General features: G+C 52.5%; 1 long non-coding RNA gene across 1 annotated transcript; it reads right to left on the bottom strand.

Moving 5' to 3' along the window:
* Window positions 1-229: 229 nt before the first annotated feature.
* Window positions 230-7,141, bottom strand: LOC105544432. Its single transcript, XR_001006758.1, has 3 exons — window positions 6,951-7,141; window positions 6,393-6,510; window positions 230-574 (listed from the first exon to the last, which is right to left on the bottom strand). It is a non-coding gene; the product is annotated as an uncharacterized LOC105544432 (long non-coding RNA).
* Between the last annotated feature and the right edge of the window lie 889 nt (window positions 7,142-8,030).

The raw sequence follows: 8,030 nt of genomic DNA, 5'->3' as shown, positions 1-8,030 counted from the left end.
TTAGTTCTAAAAAAAAAAAAAAAAAAAAATCCTGGTGTGGGCACAGGCATGCGTAGCGCGCATGCACACACACACACACAGGCGCACATACACATGCACGCACACACACACAACTGAGAGAATGAGAGAGAAAAAAAAATCAAGGTCCCTTCTTTACTGAGAAGAGCTCGCATCTGTTGCCATAGCAACCCACCCACTCCTTCCCCGAAAAATCACCAAGAAGAGGTGATGGCATCGAGGAGGGATTGGCTGATTCCTTTCTTTATTATTTTTTCCGAAAAAGGGTTTTTGTAGCAAAAACGGGCCGTGAGTTCCCTTGCCCCTGTCTTGCACAGCTTTATTGGGAACCTGGGGGAGGGGCATCACCCCCCAGCCTTTATCAGAGAAGAGGAGGTGTATCTTTTCCAGAGATTTGGAGGAGGATTATCTCCTGGGAAGGAGTTGAAGGGTAGCTGAGGAATCTGCTTCTTCAGAACAGCATGGAGACGCCTGGCTGCTAGTCTGGAGATATGGAGCAAGGATCTTGACAGAGGGCTGTCAAAGTGTGATCTTGTCTTGCTCTGGACAAATGTGTCTACGAGAAAGAGAAAGGGGGAGGAAGGGAAGGGAAGTTGGGAGAGACAGAAAGAATATGAATGAATGAATCACTGAATGGGGCTTCAGAGAAAATGACAATATGCCAAAGGATGAAAGCTTGCAGTAGTGGTCAGACCAGACAGGTGGGCAAGATGGTCCAAGAAAGATGCATTGATGCAATTGGTGGTGCTGCAAGTCACCAATGAGACCACAGCTGCAACTACTTAACTTGTGGCCACAGGTGAATGTTCCAGAGGAGCACTGACGCCCATTTTTCACAGTTCTATTCCCAGCCTGAGTCTCAAAGGCCTCCTCCAAAGCCTGGCCACCAGCCACTGCAGCCACATCACTCTCTCAAGTGAACTGTAGCTTCCTGCCAAATGACTGGATGGTGGAAAGAAAGGGATTCCTTGTTTCCTCCTGTGCTTGGCTTGCTACAGAAATGGGATCACTTGGGGCTCGAGCTTGGAAAGACAGATGAAGAATCTGACCCTGAAGAGAGACACCTTCTTTTCTGGCAGGCTGCTGCCACCCTCAGCAGGCAAGGGCATGGCCAGGTGAGGTTGGCATGGGCAGTGGGTGCAAATCCACTTAACATTATGGAGCAGAGGGACAAAAAGACTCCAGATTTGCTCTGGCCTGTTAGACACATTCTCACGACAAATCTCACTGATATCATTATTTTTATTTATATACAGTCTTGTTCTGTCATCTAGACTAGAGTGCAGTGGTCTGATCATAGCTCACTGCCACCTCAAACTCCTGGGCTGAAATGATCCTCTGTGTCAGCCTCTCGAGTAGCTGGGACTACAGGCATAAACTACTACACCCAGATAATTGAAAATTTTTTTTCTGCCGAGGCTGGTCTTGAACTCCTGACCTCAAGCAATCCTCCCACCTTGGCCTCCCAAAGTGCTGGAATAACATATGTGAGCCACGACACCCAGCCTTGACTGATATTAGGATGCTCATTTGATAGATGGTGAAACAAAGGCTCGGAGACGGATAATGACTTAATCAAAGTCACACAGCAAGTCTCTGGCAATGCTGAGCCTCACCCCTAGTTCCTGCTCCCAACCCAAGCTTTCTCTCTTGCACCACATGATAGGGCTAGGGTTTACAAACTATGGACTGCAAATCTAGCCTCATCTAGCCTGCTGCCTCTTTTTGTAAATAAAGTTTTATTGGAATACAGTCACATTCATTCATTTACTCATTGTCTATGGCTGTTTTCACATTACAATAGAAGAGCTGAGTAGTTGCAACAGAGACCACATGGTTCAAAAGCCTAAAGAACTTTTTGACCCTTTTTTACTAACTGATCCTTTAGAGAAAAAGTTTGCCATCCTTAGACCAGAGGATGAGTTCACACCACGAATATCTCCACTTGTTTCTCTTTCTCACCCAGAAATCTCTCTTAACCCAGGGTATACCAAGCTATCATTTCAACTCCCTCTACTGTTCCAAATGCCAGGGAGAAGTAGTGCTCCTGCACAACTTAAAGGAGGAGAGGTGGGAAGCCCAATGGGCCAGGCTTTTTATTGGTTTCCAGCCTCCTTTGTGGCTGTGGAGATGTATCCTCCCCATGCAGGATGACGCTCCACTTCCTGCAACAGGTGTTGGAAAAGGCAATGAGGAGACAGGGTACCCTATTCCATCCCTATTCCAACCCTAGTCTGCAGGACTGCATTTTGGGCAGGGGGTCTCAGGGCTGGTGATTAAGGCATTGTAAGGAAGACAAAATTTATGTATGGGAGGAAAAGGAAGGTATTGTGGGATCTTGGGCCTCCCGAAGCCTCCAGTCTGACCCAGGGGAAGAATCTCTGTATGTCTTCTCGGAGATATTGATTAAATTGCCCAGGATCACACAGCTAGAATGAGATACATCCACAATTGAACTCAGATTTTCCTGACTTCTACTTTGTTTTTTTCTAGGTTGTTCTTTTGAATTGGTGGATTTGAAACCAGGGAAAGGTTTTCTAACAGATTCCTAAGCACCTCCCCATCCTGCGTCCACAGCTCCGCGGTCAGTGCAGCGAGAATAGGAAACCCACGCAGAGCTGGCTTGTGCAGTGGCCGTGTTGTCTTCCGCTGCATCTTAGCAGGCTGTTTTCCTTTTCCTGAGGCCTTTTCATTATGCTATCACTCCCTCAATTCTACTTGCACATGAAAGCATTCAGAACATTTTATCTATTTATGGTTATGAAATCAACAAAGCTCATGTAAAGAGGGTGCAGGCTGGCACCCACGCGTTGAGACGGCCAGAGCTGGGTGAATGAGCTGAGAGCCAGGAAGGTGAGGGACATAGAACCATGGAGGGGGTGGGAGGGGGAGAGTGGAGCCCAGGTGGGAATAGATGAAACTTTTGTGGGCAATGTCCTGAAGGCAGGGCTGAGAGAAGAGGACGCAAGGAATGCAGTGAGGAGCAAGTCAGAGCAGCCACATTTCAAGAGGGGAAAGAAACCTAATCAACTAAAGCCACTTTTCAAATGCAGAGCAGCGGCCACTTTGTGCCCTGGGGAGACTGGAGGAGGCGGACTTTCCTCACATTCATTTTCATAGTCGTCTCCACCACCACTCCCAGCTGGCGAATTCTGGCCCTGCTGGTCCTCCAGTGAAGTCCGGGGACCCCCTCAGTGCCTCCAGCCCCCGTGCTTCCTCGTCACCACACTGCACTCTGCGCTGTCCCTGCATGTTTACTTGGCTGTCTCCCCTACCAGCATCTACATCTGGTCTTCATGTTCCCAGCATCCAGTACAAGGCCTGACATAGGGCAGGGGCTCAGGCGAGTAAGTCATTCATGCAACAAACAGCTGAGGGTGGAATTTGTGCCAGCCTCTGCAGTGACGTGATGGTGCCACATACAGCTGGTCTCGGCCTCATGGAACCTGCCGGCTGGTGAGAGAGCAAGGGGTCCATCCAGCAACTTCAGTGGGATACTGCTGTCAAGGAGGCATACTGGGAGTTTGGGGAGAGCAAAAGGAGGGGTGACCCTGCCTGAGGAGTCGGCACTGGCCTCCCCAAGTACGTGCATTTGAGTTGAGCTGCTGGTAGCAAGTCAGTGCTGACTGGGCCAGGCTGTGCTGGGTGGGTGGCTGGGTGGACAGAGGAGTGTGGCCTCATAAATGAGACTTGACACGGTGCCAGGTAGCCACAAAAGAAACCACTGTAGCTGAGGTTGTGTTAACAGGGACAGGCAGCAAAAGTGGAGAGAGGGCAGCCTCTGTTAGGGCTGCTCTAGGAGGTTTGGCTCTAGAACTTATGCTCTGGGTCCAAACCTAGCCTTGAGCACAGCAGCCAATGAGGAAGGGCCAACTGCACCCGAGGCTGTGAGGCAGGGCCCAGGGCATCCCCCAGGCCTGACTCTGGTAAGCCCTCCAGCTTGTCTGGCCTCATGCACCCCCTTGCCTCTCTTCCAGCTACATAAGCCTTCTTCCAGTCCCTGGCCTGCCACTCTCCTGGCCACCACAGTGCCTTTGCACATGCTGTTCCCTCCCCTGGGGTGCCGCTGCCTCTCTCCTCTGCCGAGTTCTTCCTATTTTCCCCTGTTAGTTCAGCCCAAATATCATCTCCTCTGGAAAGCCTTCCCTGACCTTCCCGATGAGGCCAAATCCTCAGCTACAGGTTCGCAGGCACCCCAGGCCTCTGTTGGCACTTGGCGAAATGGCGATTTAATACTTTATTTTGGTGAGGAATTTATTGCCTCTTCTCCACTAGACTGTGGTCACCATGGCGGGGACCGTGACTGCTTTGCCCACTGTTAATTCCAGTGTGGAGTAAAGTGCTTCATAAACATTTGTAAGAAATGTTTAAAAGATGGAAGGAATGGAGAGATGTTCCTCAGAGAAGAGGAAGCTTGAGGGGTGGTGTGGCATTTGCAGACGTTTGAAGGACCATCAAGCGGCGGTGGGAGAGACATGGTCCGCATGGAAAGGCCAGCGGGCAGGGATATACCTGGGGCAGGAGGGGGTGGCAGGGGGAGGAGAATCTGGGCTGAGTCCTGCCTCCTCCACAGATTGTTTCTGTGATATTGGTCAGTTAAGTGACTTAACATTTTGTGCCTCAGTTTACCGATTTGTTAAATACAGAAGTAGGGAGAATGATGGCACCTCTATCAAGGGACTTATGTGAGCATTAAAGGAGTTAAGTAGTTAAAACACTCAGAAAATGCCTGATGCATAAAAGGAGCACAAGAAATGCTCAACGGCAGAATGTTGGTCGTTATCTTAACTTTATGAAAAATATAATTTTGAACAAGGCTATGCAGAGACTGCACGGGCTGGTTCAGGAGGCAGCACATGTACTGGCATTGCAAGTGTAGAAACAGCCTGGGTACCCACTAGCAGCTTTGGTCCAGGCCAGGTGTGAGAGCACAAGATGGAGTAAGCCAGGCTGGGGCTGTAGCCTGGAGAAGTCAAGGGATATACTCAAAGTGCCCCTCAGGGCTCTGGCTCAGGCCCCAGCAAGCTTCTTCCCTGCGCAGCAGCTCCCCATTCACTGCTCACCAAGTCAGGGATGGAGGGCCTGGGCTAGGCCCAACACACCCCTCTGGTGCTCAGTAGCCCAGCTCCCCTTGCCATTCTTCTGGAAGCCGACCTGACCATGTTCTTCCCAGCTTAAGACCCTTGTGGCTCCCATTATCTCTGATTACTAAAAACTCCTCCAGGCTGGCACCTCCTTTCTTCCCCTTTCACCCACAGGTGCCTCGGCCTCCAGAGGCTCCAGCTCCAAGTCTCTCCTTGTTACTAACAGGGCACAGCTCGTAACATGGGAGTTTACAGATGTGGCACCTACTCATACCTTGTGTACCTGATGAGTGTATTAATTCATGAAAACCTCACAGCAGCCCTATGACATGCCTGCCATCATTACTCCCACAGGCCCTGGGCCAGCAGAGAGGGAGTCTGCAGGGAACAGTCCAGGGGGTCCCAGGAAAGACTGATGGGGTTTAAGGCTCCAGTGGTCAGAGAGGGTCAGGGACTGGGCCTAGGGGCAACAAAGAAGAGACCCCCACGAGCTGGGAGAATGGTGCTCTCCATGCCTGGGAATGCGGGAACCACAGGGAGTTGGGTGAACCATGGTGAGCAGGGGAGAGTGACCTTTACGGCTGAGGATGGAGCAGCTTCTGAAGCCAAGAAGGGCTGAGCACTGGTGGGAGGGGAGGAGCACTAGGAAGCTTTGGTGGAAAGGACCATCAGGTTGAAGGGAAAACCCCTGAATTGCCAGCCCTGACAGACTGTTAGTTCGGAGAGTCTTCTGCAAAAGGAGTCCAAGGTCCAGGAAGCAGAAGAGGTGAGCTCAGTCTAGATGTCAGTGGATTGTGTTTGGTGCAGGGGAATAGTTCTGAACAGGAGCAGCGGAAGATGCAGATTCTGTTCCCAGCTCTGCCACTAGCCTGCTGGGGGTGTTCTGCAAACCTCTCCCCCTCACTGGGCCTCAGTTTTTGTATTTGCAAAATAGCAGTGGGTCAGACCCCTTAGCCTCAAAGGGCCCTCCCAACCTCTGGTACTTGAGCATCTCTGAGCCTGCTGGGCCACCTGTCCCAGTGCCTCTTGAGCTTTGGAAGTTGAATGCTGCAACCCCAAGCCCCAGTTTCAGGTGGGGATGAGCCCATTGCCCAATGCTAGGGTCCGAGTGGGCCTGAAGGCTCCCAGAGGACCACGTCCTCAGCCCTGGATGGTCAGGGACCCTGGAGACCTGGCCTGTGTGGACACAGGGGAATAAGTACTGGGACTGAGCCTGTAGTTTTGCTTCTTCCACCCAACCCATTGGGGGTCATTCTCACAGCTTGGTGCTAGGTACACCAGGGAACTCACCATTGGAGGGATCCGATGGGTTCCAAGGTGCACAAAACAGACTCCCAGATCATCCTCAGGTGGTCTACACAGCCTGTGGCTAAAGCTACTGCTGTCTCCAGCACTTCTTAGCTTCAGTCTGGTGAGAGGAGGAAAGTTCCCTCCGCAGTGTCTTACAGGTGGCCACAGAGGGCCCCCACAGCCTGGCCAAAATGCTCAATTTCAGAAAGTCCCAGACTCATAATTGGAGTGAGGGCCCTTGAAAGATGGTCTTGGATGACTGAGGCCTAATGCAGAGAGTGGAGTGACCCAAGTGACTCACGGCCAGCACTTGGTGGAGGTGAACCCAGACTAGGTCCTTGGTTTGTGGTGCAGTGGCCATGCGGGCCTCCCACAGGCTGGCCTCTGGGGTCCAGGTGCTGAGAAGCCTGGGCCAGAAGGCGGAGCTCTAGGTCCTAGTCTTAGCGGCACCCTGACTTGCTGTGTGACCTTGGCAAATTGTGTCTGTCTGAGAGCCGCCTGAGTCTCCCCCTCTGCACTGAGGGCTTGGCACTGGGGGTGGACGCTCCATTGTAGCACCATTCAGGGTCCCAGGGCTAGCTGTACCAGAGCAGAACCTTCTCTCCTCGCCACCCTTGGAGCCCTCAAGTGCTGCTTGTGTGTTCTTCTCCACCTCTGGGTCCTCCATCCCAGTCCAGAGAGGGGCCCAGAGATGTCTGGAATCTGCAGCTTCTTGAGAATATGTCAGGCACTTCCCAGCTGTCGTCCCAGGTCCCTGTCAAACACCTCCAGGAAGTGCTGCAGGGAGAGGGCAGAAGTCAACAGGACCAGGCAGGGGTTCCAAAGGGCTGGGTCCACTTGACTCTGGGGAGCCCTGCCAGACCCCTGCAGGCCACACCTACATCCAGAAGCAAACTGGTCCTTGTAGGCAGTCTGGGGAAAGGTTTGGTTCCAGAAAGTTCCAGAGCTGGTGGCTGCAGGAATCCTTCAATGCAGGCGATGTTTGCAAGCAGCAGCAACCTGGTTGGTCTGTCGTGGAGTGGTGTCCAGAAGCTTCTCTAAAAACCCCGCCCAGGTCCAGACTGTGCTGGGGAAGGAGAGGCAGTTGGTGTCATGACAAAGGTGTCCAGCCCCTCTGCTTGGTGCAGGGCAGAGGCTGGGGACTGGCATACGGGGCTGGCTAAGCTCAACCATAAGGAATGGCCTGACCTCTGGCCAGGAGGTCAGCAGCCGTGGGCTCTAGCCCATGCTCTCCCTCCAGGAACTAGTCAATCACTACTTTTCTCTGGGCCTCAGTTTACCTTCCAGTTTAAGGAGGAGGTTGGAGTAACTGGTAAGGGGCTTTCCCGGGATCCTAACTCTGCTCCAGGCTGAGCACAGGGAGAAAAAGGTTAAGGGGCCGGGGGGCCTGGAGGGAGGCAAAGGTCTCCAGGGTCCCATGGTGGCCCCAAGGGTAGTGAAGTCCTCACCTGGTGTTTTCACCCTGTGGCCTTGTCCAGAGAGGATCCCCGAAGGCGCTAGGCCTGGCATCTCGTTTCTTTCCAAGGTTTGGACAGAAGTCTCCCCTGTTGGAGGAGGGGGGCGGGGGCGAGGGGCAAGGGCAGGACCTCCCTTTTCCCTGGTTGAAATGTCCCCATAGAGGGTGGGGGGCGCTAAGAT

Source organism: Mandrillus leucophaeus, unplaced genomic scaffold (genome assembly GCF_000951045.1).
Source record: "Mandrillus leucophaeus isolate KB7577 unplaced genomic scaffold, Mleu.le_1.0 Scaffold30, whole genome shotgun sequence".
Classification (NCBI taxonomy): domain Eukaryota; kingdom Metazoa; phylum Chordata; class Mammalia; order Primates; family Cercopithecidae; genus Mandrillus; species Mandrillus leucophaeus.
Note: the sequence above shows the minus strand (reverse complement) of the source record. Positions and strands in the feature narration are given on the sequence as shown.